This window comes from Symphalangus syndactylus, chromosome 10, assembly GCF_028878055.3.
Source record: "Symphalangus syndactylus isolate Jambi chromosome 10, NHGRI_mSymSyn1-v2.1_pri, whole genome shotgun sequence".
NCBI lineage: Eukaryota > Metazoa > Chordata > Mammalia > Primates > Hylobatidae > Symphalangus > Symphalangus syndactylus.
Genome location: NC_072432.2, coordinates 79,553,088 through 79,572,406, shown reverse-complemented (window position 1 = coordinate 79,572,406; position 19,319 = coordinate 79,553,088). Strand labels below are relative to the sequence as shown.

The 19,319-nt window shown below is 33.5% G+C and overlaps 1 long non-coding RNA gene across 1 annotated transcript in view; it reads right to left on the bottom strand.

The window, feature by feature from the left end:
- LOC129491821 (uncharacterized) overlaps positions 1 to 18,594 on the bottom strand; it is a 38,782-nt gene extending 20,188 nt beyond the window's left edge. The window contains exon 1 of the long non-coding RNA XR_008660633.2: positions 18,412 to 18,594. This is a non-coding gene — a long non-coding RNA (uncharacterized lncRNA). The remainder of the gene's footprint in view (positions 1 to 18,411) is intronic.
- Positions 18,595 to 19,319: the final 725 nt, after the last annotated feature.

Genomic DNA, 19,319 nt, shown 5'->3' with positions numbered 1-19,319 from the left:
CCTGAAGATATGTTTCTAAAACTCCAGTTTCTTTATTATACTGTTGGATAAATTCATTCCCTAGAAGCTTTTTGAGACTACATTCTTATAAACCCTGACAGATCACCTCAAGTTCTCCAAAAGTTTCAGAACTTAAGATTGGTGTGGTCTGGGTTTAATATGGAGGTTTTACTTCCAATAAAACATGATAAAAAATGTTTGATGGTTATATAAAGTGTTCTTGGCCTTGAATTGATAGACTTGTTGAAAAATACACATAAAATTCCTTAATGGATAATTTTTGATAAATGAATAAATTAATATTGATATTATAAACATGTTTACTGTATGTCCTTGCACAGAGATTTGTACCATCACTTTAGAGAGTCTCTTCATGCAGTTTTCTTTAATATAATCAAATATATAAACTTAGTCTAACATCTAACTGAGCTACTTTAAGACATAGTAGAACATATGCTGCAAATGTTTTAAAGACTGTTGACTGCCTCAATATCTAGGCTTCTGTTCTTCCTTTATAAGCAAATTCTCTGTTTAGTGTTTTACAGCCTCCCCTTCAGATAGGTGTAGCCCATGTATCCAAGTCCTGTCCAGTGATATTGAGAAAACAGAAAGTGTCAGGTAGCCAAATTGTAATCAACGGTCCTAACCAGTGTCAAGCCATGCTAATATTTTCAAAGATGCAGATAGGAATACTAGGTAAAACCTGGAGATATGCTGTACTGTCAAAACCCCTTTCCAGGTCCTGAATTTTCTTGGCCCAGATTTAACATAGGAAGTTTCTAAACGATGTGTGTATTGCTGAAAATAAAACTATTTTGGTAATGAAAAGTCCTTGTGTTATACTCCAGTAATTACATAGTTTGACACTTCCAAGGAATCATACCCTCAAAATTCCATAATTTCATAATTCCAGGTGTGTTAACTGTAAAAAAATCTGAAATACATCAGGTGTCTCCTGCTAAAAGTATTTCAGAGATAAGCATTCTCCAGCTAGTAAATACCATTAGTGAGTTTGCCAGGTCATTAGCATTTTCACGGGAGGATTTGATCTCCCACTTGCTAATTTCTTATCAGATATATAAGCCAAAAGGTTATGTATAACTTTCAGAATTCTTTTCTCTAATGTTATATCAAACAATCTCCAGCAATTCAATTGCATTTAGCATTGGCCTACATTGAGTCCAGGTGTTGGTCAGACAGCCTAAGAGTTGGCACAGAATTACTAATACACCCATATTGAAAAGCCAGCTTGACTTAAATGTACCATTCTTCTTCCTTAATGTAGAACTCTCTAAATCTATTTCCACACCATTCCAAGATCCAAGATTTACATGGACATAAATCAGTGAACTCTTGTAATTCTTTTGGTGCATAAAGCTTTTCCTTTTGATTTAAAAATTGTACATGATCTCCCTTGAAAGTTAAGGTCTGATCTATTTATAAATCTAAAGGTAATTAGGGAAGGGATTAGAAAAGAGGGGCAATGGGGAGAATGACAATGTAAATAAGGAAGGTGATGTCACTGAAGATTTCTCAGGGCATAAACTACCCATTAAACTTACAAAGAGCCAGCCTATGCTGGCAGGAGAAGCTCAGGGAGTGTAGGAGTTTTGGATATACAGATTATTCAAATCTACGAAAGTGTCTGTTACAATATCAGTGTCTCTCTTCACCAATCAGTACATTAACTTTCATAAAAGAGATCTGATGGGGGCTTAAGCCATTCCTGCCCTAGTGGTTTCTAGCAGTGGTACCTTGACCCAACAGCATTATGCTTTCAGAAAATAGGTGTGTGTCCTACATCATTATTTACTTCACCCATCTTCCATCCTCTAAGGATAATAGTTTTTGTTGCCTGGAAACTTGACCATGTCAGATAATCACTCCTGATTTCTATTTCCTTAGGGTTCTATTCTGTTGCCTGCATACAGTATTGATAAATATTATTAAATGTGAAATGTAATGTTATAAATAACAGAATTATTTCTATCTACTTTTAGTAGAATTATGTTTATTAGGAAACAGAGAGCTCAAGTCGTCTTTTAGAGAAGTAAATTGACCCACCCAAACCTAAAGTTTCAGGAATTATTCCCCAAACCAATCCATAGGCCTGGTGACTAAAGTACATACTGCCTTTGCTTCTCTCACTAGATTGGGGTACATAAGAAGTGACCAACGCTGTTATTTCCAGGGTCATGGTACCCTGCAAGTATTCTTATCAGTAAACATGCCTGCTCCTTCCCTCTCTTGCCAAGTAGCTTCATTAAAAAGTAAAATTTTCTCTTGGAAATCTTTCTCACTTCATGTGGCTAAAAGTTTCTTCATCTGATTTGTAAAATCTGAATCGTATCCAGATCTCTAGTGTCAATACCATCTAGAAAACAATGATTTTTGCTTCATTTCTTCTATATGCTATGAACAAATTGTAGTCAATTTTCAGCAAGCCTCAAGCCATTGTATCTATCCTATCTATGGCTGCGTTTCTAACGGGAATCAACTATGAAAATATAATGTTGGTGTATATAAGTTTTATAAATGATAGGTTAGACAAAATGTATTTCTTTACTCTGATGTCTTTGAGAGTATATATGGAATCCCTTTAGAGAGAATATAATAAGAGGTATATTAAAATTTATTTGACCATACAAATATTTTCATGAAACATCTATTAGAAACTAGTGGTATCTTAGGAGTCAATGCAATAAAGTTTTGGGACTAATATTTAATAGCCCACCTGATATTTTTGGAGACAACTACGTAAGTAAAATCGATTACCTTTTACCCTCATAAAAGAGATGTAAAGAGAAATTAGACTAGTAAATACATATACATTCATCTTGTATACCAACATCATGTGTATGTATATGAGAGAAAACATATATGGAAAATTGAGGTAGATTAAATAAGAAATAATTACAAATTCAAAAATATAATAGCAAAGCTGACACTATAAATCCTAATGAAGTGACTGTAATGTAGAGGGAAAAAATGAGAGACTAAACTGACGAGAGAGAGAGATTGATAGATATGAAGGACCAGAACAGGAAGGAACTCAACATAATGATTCCTTCAATCATTTCTGAGAAAGAGATAAAACAAAGTTAACAAAATAAATGCTTATAGTAAGAAGGCTTTCTAGTGTTATGAATCCTGAGAGTGTGCTATCTGAGAGTGTTGAGCATTTGTCAAAAATCTATGAAATTTTGTGCATGCCCTATAACATTTTGGACCCCTCATAATTATGAAAATATTCTATAAGCATTTATATTAAAAATAATAGACTTTTTAACAAAAGAAAAGAATTTGTTTTATATATCTCTGAACTGTAAATTTCTGAACTTATGGAAAATATATCTACAATTTCGAAGAAAGAAATTCCCTGGAAATGTCTAAGATGGACAATTTACTTTTAATTTTTAATGCAACTGGAAGTTATTCACAGAGAAGCAACTTCTCAGAAACTTTACTATTCGCATAACTTTTAAAAATATTTTATTTGCTATTACATTCAAGTCAACTCTCAAATTAATATAGTTTATAAAGCATCATCAAGAGGAAAGGAAATTATTATGCAAATATGTTAATGATATGTTTTTTCACTTCAATTGTCATTTGAAATGAGACCTACATGACAAGGAGCCAGCAATTCAAGGATCTGAAAGGTAGAGTGGGAAGGCTTGGTTCATGAGCATTTTGAAATGAAAAGAGAAATGCAGAGAGGGACTCACAGATGTAAAGCTTTGCAGGCCACAGTAAGATCTACATCTTATGCTGTAAACTCTGCAATGGAAAGCTATTGTAGGATTTAGGAAAGCAGTCACTTCACATCATTACATTTTGGAAAGATGCCTTGGGTTACAATGGGAAAGAGGGATTTCTGGAATAGAATTAGAAACAGGAAGGCCAGATAGAGGCTATTATAGGGATTTAAGTAAGACATAATTGTGGCTTAGACCAAGGAAACAGTAGTAAAGTGGGTGCAGAGTGGAAAAATGTGGAATATATTTTGGAGAAAAATAGAGTATGGTGTAGATTGGATGTTGAAAATGAGAAAAATAGAGAAATGAAGAATAACTTCTAGGTGTTGATGTTAACAACTGGGAGAATGGTGGTTCTCTCCCAGAGGAAAAGTGTATTTTGGGAGAAATACTTTTATAGAGGGAGAAAGAATAAAGAGATTTTTTTTTGAAATATTCAATGTGGAAGTACTTATTAGACGTGAAACAGCAGTGATAAGTGGGTATCTTTTAGACATTAGGAATATAGTTAATGTTTTGGGTGAGTGCAGTGCCAAGGGTTATTAACCAACAAGCCAGATCAAAAGAGGAAAATACATTGAACTCTGAGGTAGCTTGGGATCTAACTACAGGGACTTTGGACAGTGCCTTAGAGATTTCCTGAATTAGCCGAGATACTTTGAATTAGGGAGTGGAAAACCAATACATTCCATAGAAGAGGTGATTATGAAGCCTTATCAATTTTGTTTTGCAATTTTTATTTTGGACTAATTTTTTGAAGCTAGTGCAAATTCAGACACAGTTTTGAGTTATTAGGTAAGATAAATGTTCAAGGGATTCAATGTGAAACATGTATACATTAATGTAATGTAATAATTAATCTTGAACAATTATCAATTAGGAAACTTCAGTTATCCATGCAATACATTGAAGTATACCTATAAGAAAGAAAGGCAGGGATCCCAGGTTTATATTAAAACAAATTATGCAAAATTTTTATAAGTTAATATACATTTTCTGAAAGTCCAACTTGTTTTAAATGTTTCATTTTTCTATAAAGAGCATTTATTACTTTTGCTTTTAAATTAAAAAACAAAGCAACTTTGTAAAATCATTTAAAAATGTTCACTCCTGCAATAATTTAAATTACTATTACAATTTGGAACGTTGAATCTGTTAGGTAAATTTGTATTCATCAATTTTCTTGTATAAGGTCTTATATAAGTGAAATGCAAATAATGATTTTGGCCCAAGGATATACAACACAACACTATGTACAGTGGTGAGAAATTAGAAACAAATTAAGTGCCAGTACAAGGGCAGTTTAAAAGAAAAAGATGCATCTGAACAATAGACAATAACGGAATGATTAAAGCCAAGATTATTTGACATTTTATGCACCAAAAAAGTTTATACTATAGCTGATAATTGAATAAAACAGTATGCAAATTATGTTTTCAGTATTATCAGAAATGTTTAAAATAATCATTAAGAGCCCAACATACTATGAGAAGATTTTAGCTATAATTGCTTCTAAATGTTGAAATAACTGATTTATTATATTTATTTTATATTTTTGTATTTTATTATGTTGATTCTATCAGTATTCTCGTCTAGATTTATAATCAGACAGAAACAACAACAGAAAGTAAACATAAATTTTAGGGGGGAATTTTGAACATTTTCAGTATCCAGAATCCCATTTGACAATTGTTAGGGACTTAGAAAAGCGATAAATAATACCCACCTCTCCGAGCTAAACTTTGAGCAGAGAAATATGACAAAAAGCCTGTAGAATATGTGAGATAAAAATATACATTTTTTTCTAATAAAGCTAACATCTGGTATCTGTAGCTCATTTGATTTCCTCATAGTAAACCCACACATTTGATATCTTCTCTCCCCATTCATAAGTAATGTTTGAGTACTTCTAATATGCCTGTTCTTATAAAATTTTTTACATAGAAAGTTAGAGTACATTTTTGGGGGAGGAGACTGGCTTCTATGCAAAAAGAGAAGAAATAGCAAACCATATAGGCATACTATGTTCTGCTCTTAAATTTAATAGCCAAATAAACTAACTTGTCTTTTGCAAAGAATGCTTGGTGTGAGGGAGAGCACTGAGAGGAAGCTAGTAATATCATGCTTGTGGAACCCCTTCCACGTGGAAGGGGCACACCACAAATTAGGAAGTTTTGAACATGAATCACATTACCTGTAGGAACCAATTCATTTTTACGGATTAAAATTAATACTTAATTTAGCCTATGATACGTGGAAGAAACATCTATGCACTTCTGTTTGTGAATTTATACCCCACACTTACTAATCCTTCTTGAGTAACCAAACCAGATTTAGGAAAATAATATTGCTTACCAAAAGGCATTTTTTACATGGTTGCTGTAAGAGAGTTTCTAAATATACCAAAAGTTTGAATGTTGCTGTTAGAAAACATATTCTAAAAGAAAAATAGGTTTTTTTGTGTGTATAAAATAAGACATGAAACTTTCCTTTCTCAAATGAAAAGTTATAAAGAATTATTAATTACTTATTTTTAACAGAAATTAAATGATAATAAAAGATTCTGAAATGTTTAACAATATGCCTTCAGCATTCTTCTATGGCTGAATATAGAAGTCAATTAATTTCCTCTTTATAAATGCAAAGCATCACATTGAATGTACATACTTCTCTTTCTTTAACTAATTCTTCTTTAGTATATAAATTTGAAGTGGGGCATTAAAAACACAGCAAATAATATCCTAGAAAATATATCTTTCCTAAATTATCAGATTATTTCACTTGACTAAAATATTAGAATCAAATTTTCTAGGTAAAGAAATGCACAGCTAATTTGTGTTATATATTCCAGAACTGATGCCCTTAAAAAATGTAATTGATAAGATTTTTATGAAACATAATCATTACTTTGGATAGATTGCTAGTTCTTTAAATGTGTTTTATGTACTTTATTTTCACAACATTTGAATACAGCAAAAATGATTAATTTTTTTATTAGTTAGCATGTAGTCTGAGTAGTATTTCCACAGTCCAGCAAAACAGATGAATGTAATATTTAAGATTCACAATTGCACATTATTTTAGGAGAAAATTAGTAAAATGGGTGAATTTGTACTTGTTCCAAGGTGTAATTTTAATGTTTCCAATGAAGACATTTAAAGAGTGAAATACTGGTGTATCTTGCTTAGAAATATCTCTAACACCTGCCCAACCAAACCTGAATGGAAAGAAACACTTTACGTTTAGAATGTGTATTCTAGAAACAACACCTATTTTTTAGGTATATTCAGAGGCTCCGTTATGTCACAGTGTCTTACGTGCAATGTTTATAGCAACAGCTCATTCATTCATTCGTCAACAACATAGACTTAGACCTCTTATGCTCCAATTTGGTGTCAGGAATAAATAGGTGAGACAGAAATGACCTTTGCCTTGTAGAATTTTAAAAGGTATATTATTCTGCCAAAAAAATCAATTGCAGCGTTGTTTAAGACGATCGTTGTAGAATCAGGCAATTAACAATACAATATACATATTTATGTTACCATAGGATTTATTTTTTGAGTAAGTGAATTATACCATTCTCTGATTACTGATGTAAAAAGTATGCAATGCTTATTTGTATATCTAGGCAAAATTATAAAGTATTCAAATGCCTTCTCAGATGCCCTCCATTCTAATGTTTAAGTTTGTTAATTGCATATGTTCTACTCATCTATATCTCTGCTCCCAAGGAGCCCCCGTATTTTCACGATCATCAGGTTTAACTCTTAATCTATCTGTATGCAGAAATGTCAACCCAGAAGCACAACACATTTTCTTTTATATTCCGGGCCTCTTCCCCATCCAGGTCTCTAACATCAACCCTAGCACATATGTATTACATTAGAGTCTTGCTTTTAGCTCAGGACTCAATGACCTGCTAGGAGAAAAACAATGTTGTTGGATAATTATGTATTTCTTTTTTTATTCAAGGATAAAATAATTAAGAATTGCTTCTATTTTATATGGCAGTGTGCTAGGTGCAAAGGATTAATCGTGGCAGAAGGTAGAAGTGAATCTTAGAGGAGGATTAAGACCAATGGCTATTATTTTATTATAGACGATAGTATCAATAGGATCCCTTGAACAAGAAACCAGTATCTCCCAATTTCCAAATGTTCAACTGTATACATTATATGCATCTTATCTCAATGTATTTTCCCTCCAAGTGGCTACGAATTTTTTATGTAGTATAAATACTTCACTTTTGTACCATACCCATTATACCTTTAAAATACTTCCCACCAGAAGAGTAACAGATATGCACAATAATATTCACAATTCCAATTAATTTTAAATAAAAGTCAAAATAAATAAGGATGATTTCCTTATATATAACTGAAACTTGATATATATTATTTGCCACTTAAAGTGTCAGCAAGAGAATAAGCATTATCTGGAAATTTTTTTGTTTGAAATGGAGAATCTCAAGCCCCACTCTGAATAGGCATTTTAGAAGATCTTTAGATGTCTGTATTAATGACATAATAAAATTTAAGAAGTACTGTTCTATACAATTTTGTGGAGCTTGAAACAGAAAGAGATGAGGTTAAAATAAGATTATAACAGGAATGGTAAGTTAAAAAGTAGACACACTGAATGGTCAGGATAGCGGTGGAGGAAAGAAGAACTAGGATGGTAGGGCAGATGTTCTGTTTTGATTGTCCTTCAGCTTGTTTTCCTTTAGAGTATCCAGTGATCCCTGGAGCATTCTAAGATGTTCACTATTTGCTCCTTTAACTCAAGCAATATATATATTGCATTCTGGAGCATGTATATGCATTTGAGGACTGCAAGTCACTTGAAATCGATAACATCTTTACTAAGAAAAGTGAATGCTTTAAAGTATTTTTGAGCAATTAATAACTGTAATTTTTTCCAATATACATTCACAGCAAAGAATGAATGACAAAGCCACCAAGTATCTAAAAACTATCTTTTCATGAAACTCAGAAGAATACCCTATGTGGAGGCTTTCTTAACATCTTAATGTAGAATAATTAACTCTCCCATTTGTGCAATTGTAGAACTTCATTCCTGTCTTGAGGATTACGTGTCTGTCTCCTCATAAGACAGTCTCCTTGAACGCAGAGACCAGCTATCTCTGTTTCAGTAGCTTTAATTTGTGGCATAACCTGTACATAGTAGGTGCTTCATACCTCCTTTATTAGTGAAGAACTCAAAGGCTCAATGACACAATGAATGATAGACTAAATTGTTTAAGCAACAAATCTTTCATTTGGCATCATAGTTTAATAAGAGAAGAAAGGGAAGAGCTGTGTCCTTAGCAGAGTTATGAAGAGAGTCATTAAGCAACAGGGGCCCATCCCTTGATTTTTCAAGTGGCAGCTGCTCCATTCACTCAGCAGGTCATGCCGGCTACTCCATCACTGCTAACCCCAGGGAAGGCCATTTAGTGTGCAACTGCCACTTTAGGGGGATTTCATATTTGCAGAGTTAGCAGACTATGTAATCTGTTGCATTTTCTATATATGTTCCACACAACTTCTGAACACAAACAGGAAGATGTTTTAAAGAAATATATTGAACCCCGCTGTCCCCTCTGCCACAGCCAGGGTCATTGGAGTTATAGAGTTATAGGAGTTCATTTGAAAATAGATAACCAAAAGAAGCAAGGCAATGTAAGTAAAAGCATAAAATTAATATTATGTATCATTAATTCTGATAACTGATTTTTTTGCTTTGGAAAATCATTATGGCAGTCTGCTACAAAATACTTAACCTAATTTAAATTTCTGAACACAATTTTTGGCAAATCGCTAGAAGCAATATTTTTAATCAATGAAGTGGATCTAATCTGGATCTCAGACACATCAAGAAAGAAAGAGAAAAAAAGTTTCCTAAGGTAAGCACTTCATATTTCACAGCTGTGTTTTAAATGTTGTTATATGGAACAAAATTGAATGATGACTTTTTATTTCTATACAGAAATCCCACAAAAGCTCAAAGTCTAAACTATTTCCTTGCTAACTATTTTAATTGATATTTTTACAGAGTCATTATGTTTTCAGGAACTACTTTATTACCATAGAGGATAATAATTTTTCCAAGAGCCAGATGATGTGTAGGAGTTCCATTAGAACACCTAACACATTGTTTCAGGAGTCAGAATTTTAAAATTGCTATTACTTTGGTTTGAAGAAAAACTGAAGCTTAAGGAGTTATTGTGAGTCTCAAAAATTTGAATTAGAAAGATAGGATCACACAGCTTTCTGAATTTATATTATTTTAGTTGGTTCAGAATTGTCTGGTGGCATCATCTTTATCAAAACGTTTGACTGCATCAAATATTAATGATATAAATATTGGTTTCATACAGATGAAAGAGGAAATCTCTACTTTGTCATTTGCTCACTAGAAAATGTTGGTAAATGTGAGAAAAGACGTTTATATCGGTTGGTTGACTACGTGCTGTGAATTGTAGGCAGTCCTCACAGAATTCTGGCTTTATTTCCTTGTTTTATTTATTCCTAGAGCAATCATCCATGATACCAGCAAATAAAGCTATCCACTGCACTTAACCTAAAACCTAGATGAGGTCAGTGACTGTCAGAGTCAAATGGGAGCCAGCAGTACATAAACTGGTCCCTCATCTGGACGTTGTTGAGGAATGCAAACATTTTTTTTAAATGGGGTGTGTGTGTGTGTGTGTGTGTGTGTGTGTGTGTGTGTGTGTGTGTTGATAGGAGGAAAAGTGGATTAACTCTGCTTATTCTAGGCTTTAAAATCAATGGGCAAGATTCTGCTTTTTATGTAGATTCCTATTATTCCTGATGAAGTCAAGATGCACATAAATAAAAGCAGAAAGCTGCCCAACTCATTCTAGGTACTAAAATGTTTCACCTTTGCCTTAAAATGTTCCTGTACTTTATATGACCAAAGGAAAAAAAAAAGTCACATACAAAGCACCAATTTTTATTATTTGTAATTGACAACCCAGTTTTCTACTAATATGCTTTTCTTTTAGGAGGTGTAAAGTAGATGAGATATGTAGAAGATTAATTTAATATGATTTAATGAGAAAAGTTATGTTCTTACAAAATGATATCAGAAACCAAGGTACTATGTGGTCCTCAGACAAAGAGGAGGGCCACCTGCATCTCAAGGGGAAGAGCTAATCTTCCCTAAAGAGGTAAAAATTCTGAGAGTCTTAGCAGAACATGCACTTGAACAGACAACTGAGCCAATGAACTTTTGAATAGAACATGAGAGCTGCATTTTTCACAAAGGAAATCCAAAATGTATAATCTATGTCTGGTAGAGGGACGGATTTCTTTTCAGAAAATCTAGTATGTCATCATTAAGGGGGAGATAAGATTATCAGACATTACATCGTGATACTGATGATTTAATCTTCTTCTTAACAGGGCATTCACCAAACAGGAATGCCAAAAGTTTCTGGCAAGAGCTGCAGCCAGAGAAGATGATACTCTCAGAGATAACCCACATTTAGGTGATATTTGAAATACCGTAGTTTTGTCTTCAGAATTTCAGAGGACATAGAGGAAATGCATTTGAGTTTCTTCAGAATGTTGTGCAACAATATAGTTTATACAGAAATAACTACTTTTGAAATGTGATTGATTAGTACACAGAGAATAATTTTAAAATAAATTTTGGAATAGTAACTGTTAGTCATATAGACTATTTCCACATGAATTCATTTGAATCAAACATTTAGATCATTTAAATATGCACATACAGGGCCAGGCATTGTGGCGCCGTTCTGTAATCACAGCACTTTGGGAGGCCCAGGTAGGCAGATCACAAGAGGCCAGAATTTCGAGACCAGCCTGACCAACATGGCAAAACCTCATTTCTACTAAAAATACAAAAATTAGCCAGGTGTGGGGGGGCATGTCTGTAAGCCCAGCTACTCAGGAGGCTGAGACACGAGAATCACCTGAACTTAGGAGGCGGAGGTTTCAGTGAGCCAAAATCACAACACTGCACTCCAGCCTTGGCAACAGACTGAGACTCTGTCTCTAAATAAATAAATAAATATGCACATACTGAATGCCTATCCTTTCCTGAATAATTAGATACCAGGAGTTTCTTGAACTCTCTGAATAACTTACACATTTTATTAAAATAAAGCATGTTATTTTATCCTCACAACTCAGTAAACTTTGGTCTTTAGCAAAAGTGTAGTTTAGGAAATTAATGATTAGTTTTCACAGTTAGGAAGTAAGAGAAGCAGAGATCAAAACTGTATTTTCTCCTGTGAATATCATTTTTTAAATTATTATTATTATTGCCTCCCAATAAGTGAAATATGAGACTCAGTCCTTTTTTTTTTTTTTTTTTTTTTTTTGAAGGAGGGAGTTTTGCTCTTGTTGCCCAGGCCAGACAGGCTGGAGTGCAATGGCACGGTCTCGGCTCACTGCAATCTCCGCCTCCCGGGTTCAAGCGATTCTCTTGCCTCAGCCTCTTGAGTAGCTGGGATTACAGGCACCCACCACCATGCCCAGCTAATTTTTGTATTTTTAGTAGAGATGGAGTGTCACCATGTTGGCCAGGCTGGTCTTGAACTCCTGACCTCAGGTGATCCACCCATCTTGACCTCCCAAAGTGCTGGGATTACAGGAGTGAGCCACCGCACCTGGCCGAGACTCCGTCATTTTTATGTAAAATAGGCTAAATGTATTATTTGTGGAAAGGTTCAGATAATAGAGTAGCCTAATACCTTATAAGACAATGATGATCAGTGACAAATAGATTCCCAAAAGACAACTCTGCTTACTGCTCTAAATGGAGCTACCAGAGAAGATGGATCATGTTGCAGAATGCTGGAGCATTACAAGAAGAGAAAGAACGTCAGTGTGAATAATTAAAAGGAAAGGAGGGGCAGAGTGGAATGAAATAAAACTGGAGAAATAAGCAGGAGCACACAACATTAGACCATGAAGGCAATACCAAGAATTTCAGTCTTCATCTTAAGAGACTAGGGATCTATTAAAATATTTTAAGTATAATGGGGCATAATCAGGTTTAATTATTTAAAAAGATGGCTGCAATGTGGAGAATTGTGAGACATGAATCAGAGTGGATATAAAGTGAATAGACTGAAGCATCTAATGTGTGGTATGACGTTAGTTAATATGTGACTTCTTATTATAATGATGATGATTGTGATCGTTTCTCAATAAAACCACGAAGAAACATCCTCTGAGTTAGCAGCAGGATAATTATCATCCTCAATTATTTATAAACTACCTGAAGGAATCACACAAGTCATTGAGGATAATATCTATTGGTCTCTACAATTTAATGTTTCTCAAAGCTGAGGCATAGCAGTTTAGGGCTAACCACAATTTGCTATGGATTATAAACCAAAAGATATATATCATCCTTTAATTCTAGCAGTTTATATATTTCTTAAAGGAAAATAATATTTTCACTACAAAGTATGAGAGATCTCTAAGGGATAAAATGAATTGCCAGATTGATTTATTAGTCACAACAATTTGAATAAATATCACAAAGGATTATTTGATATCTGACCTGAGTTGAGTATGTTCATAGTTACTGATTCATTTGTTTTGTTTAATTACTACATACTCCTTGGTCAATGTGCTAATCTTGTTTTCTAAAGACATGGTAAATGGCAGCACTTGAGAATACTTAATTTTTGCACTAAATTATTATTGTGCATTGAAAGCCTCTGTGGCAGTCTCAGAAATGCACCACTGAGATGCCCTAATAATTGTCTGACATGGATCCATCTGCTGCCACTCTGGATTCCACCACATTTACGCCTAGGCAATGCTTCAGCCGACGAACGAGCACTCTTGAGGTTCTAATGAAGACCATTTCCTTGAGATGTGGGACTTAATCCACTGAGTGACTTTGGCTGTAGGACTCCCAGTTGGCCTTGCCAAATCTTTCTTGAAGTTGCACTGCATACTGAAACTTCTTATTCAAACTTTCTGTTTTCTCCTTATTCTTTACAGCAGATTTGTGGCTAAAGATCTCATCTTGTTCATCTCCCTCACCTTTATTCTTAACTCTCATTTTCTTCAGGAATTCATTGTGTGTCAAATTCTGTCTTAGCGTATGTTTCTCAGAGCAACCTCACTAAAAGCTGTTTGCAGTAGTAGTCTGAAAAACCAGGCAAGAAGTCAGAAAGCCCCAGCTGGTGCTGTTCCAGTTATTAAAGATTTCATTGTTGGAGACCTGCAAAATGTCCCAGTGGTAAGTGCAATGATTTCAGATTTGAAAGATATGAGACGAGCAATGCCCATAGTAATATCAGAGGTAGCCAGTTACAACTGAGTTGTATTGACACATTGCAGAGAAATAGTGAAAAACTGAGGCAACAAGCAGTTTAGAGGCTACGTATGAAAGGGAATCTTTTTTGGTAACTTACAAGAGACATTAATCTCTAGGAATGGATATGGCTGCACAGCTGAAAAGCAGCCTGGGCATCTGATAATTATAGCTCTCAGGTAACATTTACATTTCCAAATGAAATAGGTTATGCTAAGGTCAGAGCCTTATTGTTGAAACCTGAAACCCAGAAATATGGGATGAGACTAGATGAGTGCCTCACATGATGTTGGCTGCACAAAGCCTTTTAATTTCTCCTAGCTTGTGAAAGTGGCCAACCCATCCCTAATAGGAGCCAGAATTTCTCCTAGGCTGGAAGATGCTGCTTCAACAAGACAATACGGCATCTACTCATGAGTTGTCTCTATCTTCTCTCTTGGCCTCCAGTTTCACTAGGGTTAAATTCAAAGGAGAGTTATTTGGAACTTGCTGATCCTGACAAGGGAAGAAAAGAATTATATGATAAAGCAGTTGTAATGATTAGATTTTAAAAGTTCACAGGAGGCAAGAGAGTATTCCTAATATTGATTTAGATTGAGTTTGCTTACCTGGACCGGAATATAAGACATTGTAAACAAGAAGAGCCATTGATTTGGAGACATTTTCTTGGGATTCCATATTTTGTACCCAGCGAAGGACTCCACAAGTTTGGGAAGCTCACTGTTGGAGTGGATCTTAGAGGTATAGAGAAAGTGATGGCCAACACTAAATGAGGTATAAATGAATGTGTCTTCTCTGCAGGTTGTAGGGTAATAAATAAACAGCTGACATGAGTAGAAATGCTGGGTTGGATATAGAATGTGAGGCTGGAAGAGTCACAGAGGATAACATTTCTATTTCATTTGTAGCCCAGAGGACCCACTAGAAAGTTCTGAAAAAAATAAATGTAGACTACTATATTTAGTAGTATCCCAGTATAAAGAGCTGAAGGAGAGGGAACTGGGGCATGATGCCAAGTGACATAAGCCAGACATGAAAGAACACATACTGTATAATTTGATTTATATGAAATGTACAGAAAAGACAAATCTATAGAGACAGGAAATGGATTAGTAGTCACTTGGGGCAGGGGCAGTAGTGCACAATTAATTGTAAACATGCACTTTGGTTTATGCAATATTCTAAAACTCAATGTCAGTGATGACTTTAAGACTGCAAATTTACTAAAAGTCATTTCATTATATACTTAAAATGGGTGAATTTTATGGTATACACTTAAATTTTAAAGTATTTACTCAATGTTATTGAGAAAATTACATGTAAAAGTATGAGGAAAAACCACCAAAACCCAAACTAATCAAGAGATCCATAAAGCATTTTTATTTAAAACATGCACACATGCCCACAAACACACACCCACACACACACATTCCACTATCCTAATTGTGTAAAAAATTCTTAATATTAAGAAAGAATACATTCAGAATTATTTCTAATGCCATTCTCTAGGTGATTTTAATTTTATTGTTGATGTTTTTATACTGTATACATTTTATGCTATGATATTCTAAAGTAATAAATATATTTAAAAGAAAAAATTGCACCATACATGGCATTTTCATTATAAGTCTAAGTAACTAATTAGTAATTTGAAGCTATAAGAGGTGCTAAAAAGCTTTTAAAAATGTTATGCTGTTAAAAATGTATGTCCTCATAATTAGTGAAAAAAGAAAAAATTAAAAATCCATTTATACAAGTGACACTAACGAAATAATAAAAGTTTCCAAGATCTCAAAATAAATAAATAAATAATATCAATTGACAGAGACAATAAAAAGATCTGACACATTTTTTAATTAAATAACAAACTTACAATGAAAGAAGCCAATCTGTAAAACCTACATACTATATGATTCCAATTACATGACATTCTGGAAAAGGTAAAATTATACTGACACTTAAAGATCAATAGTTAGCAGGGGCTGGGCAGGAGAGGGGATTAAGGAATAGGCAGAGCACAGGCAATATCCAGGCTGCTGAAACTATCCTGTGTTATATTGCATTGATGGATACATGCCGTTATGTTTTTGGCAAAACCCACAGAACTACACAACAGAGAGAGTAAACCCTAGTGAAAACTCCATAAATTTCCTTAATAGTAATGCATCAATATTGATTCAGCTATTATAATGAATGAATTACACCAATGTTACTTAGTGACATTGTATGCAAGGTAGGGGGTATATAGAACTTTATTCATTTTCTATTCAAGTCCTATTTGAAAACTTCTCTAAGAAATAGACTATTAATTTATTTTCATAAGTAATTTTAGTCTTTTCTGAAGGTATGTATAATAAAATGACAAAAATATTTCATCTTTTTTATGTATTAAATCATCGAAACTTAAAACTATTGATAAACTTAATGCTGGGAGTTATAGAAAATGTATACACATATATTACATATATTACTTTGACACTTGAATGGATGATACTGTTTTAAAGAACAATATGGTGGTATATTTCAAGCATCTTAAAAATGTTATTTTTGATATGATAATCATGGTCTTAAAAACGTATATTAAGATAATATGAAGAAAGATAAAATAACATTTATTTTTTAATAAGCACGATGTTTGATAACAATAACAAAATTGGTAAATGATTAACATTAACTGAGTGTTTTTCCTCTGACGCTATGGTAACTTCATTACATCTATAAACTATATCTCAAACAATGATACAATGATTAAATAATTTAATTGCCGTACTCTTCGTGAAATGTTTTAACTATTAAACAGAGGTATGAATGTTAGAAGAAAATATGATAAAGGTTTATAATATAATGCTAAATTGTAAAGCAACTACAAAATATTAAATTGCAATTCCGTGAAAACACTCAAGGATGTAAACAAAAAAGAAGATATTAAAAAGTGAAAACATTTCGTTTGTGTAGTGTAATTCTGGATGCTTATGTTTTCTTTTGTAAAATGTCTATTCTTAGTGTAATGTTCCCTGGGTATTAAGTATCACATTTGGCATTATAGTATTGCATAATAATAGCACAAAATCTTATGCAGCATTTACCATATTACAAGCACTTTCTAAAATTTAGAAATCTATTCTACACATCTATCTCCATTATTAACCTGGTTTAATGGATAATATAATGAAAAAAACAAACATTTCAAATAACAGATGGCACAGCTAATAAATGGCAGAGCCACTATCAAATATCTTAGACAATGAATCTACAATCAATTCATCTTATTTTATTATTTTTGATAAATTTTATTATGTATATTTAAAGTATACAATGTCATACAATACCGTATATGTAGTCAAATGGCTGCTATAGTAGAATAAGTTAACATATCTGTCATCTTACGTAATTACCCATTATTCCCCCCACCGCCACTCCTCTGGCATGAACAGCAATAGCCTACTCATTTAGCAATAATTTGGAATCCAATACATTATTATTAACTATAGTCTTCATGTTGTACATTAGCTCTCTGTCTTGTCCAGCCTACATATTTGCTACTTTCTGTACTTTCACCTATATATTTCCATTTTCTGTCACCTCTACCACCATAACCACTGTCTTATTCTCTATCTTTATATTAACACATTTGGCCTTTATAAAATTATCTATGATGTCCAGTCTTCAGATCATGTTATAGGGATAATTTGAAAGAAGAAAGTGGTTTTTAGTGATATTTTGAGAAACTAACCCTCTTGTGAATAAGGGCCAGCAAGATGTAAGTTTTAAACTGTTCTATGGGAATTAACTAAACTTTTATTTGTAAAACATGTGAAAGCAAAACAGTACTTGTCCTCATCTCATGTGATATTGACTGTATGTTATGTAAGATAGTCAGAGTAGGAAATATCAGCTTTGTGCAGATTTTTCTTAAAAAATCCGAGGCTCAGGGAGAAGAAATTCTTTTCATGTGTACCTATAACAATAGCAAGTATAGACTCAGAACTATTCCTGTCAGTGTCTGTGTCCTAGCAGTTCTGCCTTACTTGGATATCTCCTGGATTTGCCCTCACACTGTATTTTCCCCTGGGTTTCATTGTCTGTGCAATACCATTTTTAATTTATCTGTAGAAATAAGTTTTCAGAAATCTGTTCTAAAAGGTTTCAGGTAGAAGCAGATGAGGAATGTAAGAGCATAAGAAGCTTACTTTTAATTTTCATCACACCAATTTGAGAGTAAGAGAAGGAATTGTTAGCCTTAAACTATGGATGTATACATGTTTTTCTTTCTCCTCAGAAAAATCATAGCTAATTAGAACAATTTGACCCTTTCACTGACCAGTACAGATGAATATTCCATCCTCCGCAGTATTGTATTTTCCCAGTGGGAACCACAATCTAGTGCCTGAAAAGAGAAAATGAACTTACATAGTCATGCTGATTAGCTGACTTAGTTGACTTATTAATTTTTAAAATTAAAATTAATTTTTTTTTGGAAACGAGTCTTGCTCTGTCACCTAGGCTTGAGTGCGGTGACATCATCATAGCTCATTTTAGCCTAGAACTCGTAAGCTCAAGAGATTCTCCCTCCTCAGCCTTCTGAATAGCTAGGACTACAGGCGCAGACCACCATTCCTGGATAATATTTTTTTTTTTTTTTGTAGAGACAAGTCTGTGGTCCCCAGGCTGGTCTCTAACTCCTGGCCTCCAGCAATCCTTCTGCCTTTGCCTCCCAAAGTGCTGGGATTACAGATGGGAGCTACCACACCCAGTCAATTTTATTTAAAATACATAATGACACCCTTGTAATTAGCGTCAATTTTATAATGAAATAATAGTTATATAGATATTATTTTATATCATTTCTATTATAGATGATAAATTTTATTACTTGTCAGTTATGTCAAACTTCCTGAAAACATTATTTTATATGTCAAATTGAACAAATACATTTCTTAAATGTTAAACAGTTCTAGTTATTAATTTAAAAATATGTAATAAAAACAAAGATAAATGCTACTTTTTTTTTAGTTTTGTGAGGCTTTCAAGCTTATTCAATGTATTGGATTTTTTTTGTTTTTAAATAGTTCAACATTTTAATTCAAAATCAATTATAGAATGTTGGGAAGAACTTAGCAAATAAAGATCCTGAAGCTTAGGTTGTATTAGCTTCATGGTAAATCAATCTGTACTAATATATATTGAATGCTTTTTCCAGTAGTCTGTATAGTAAACACTGGTCATGCA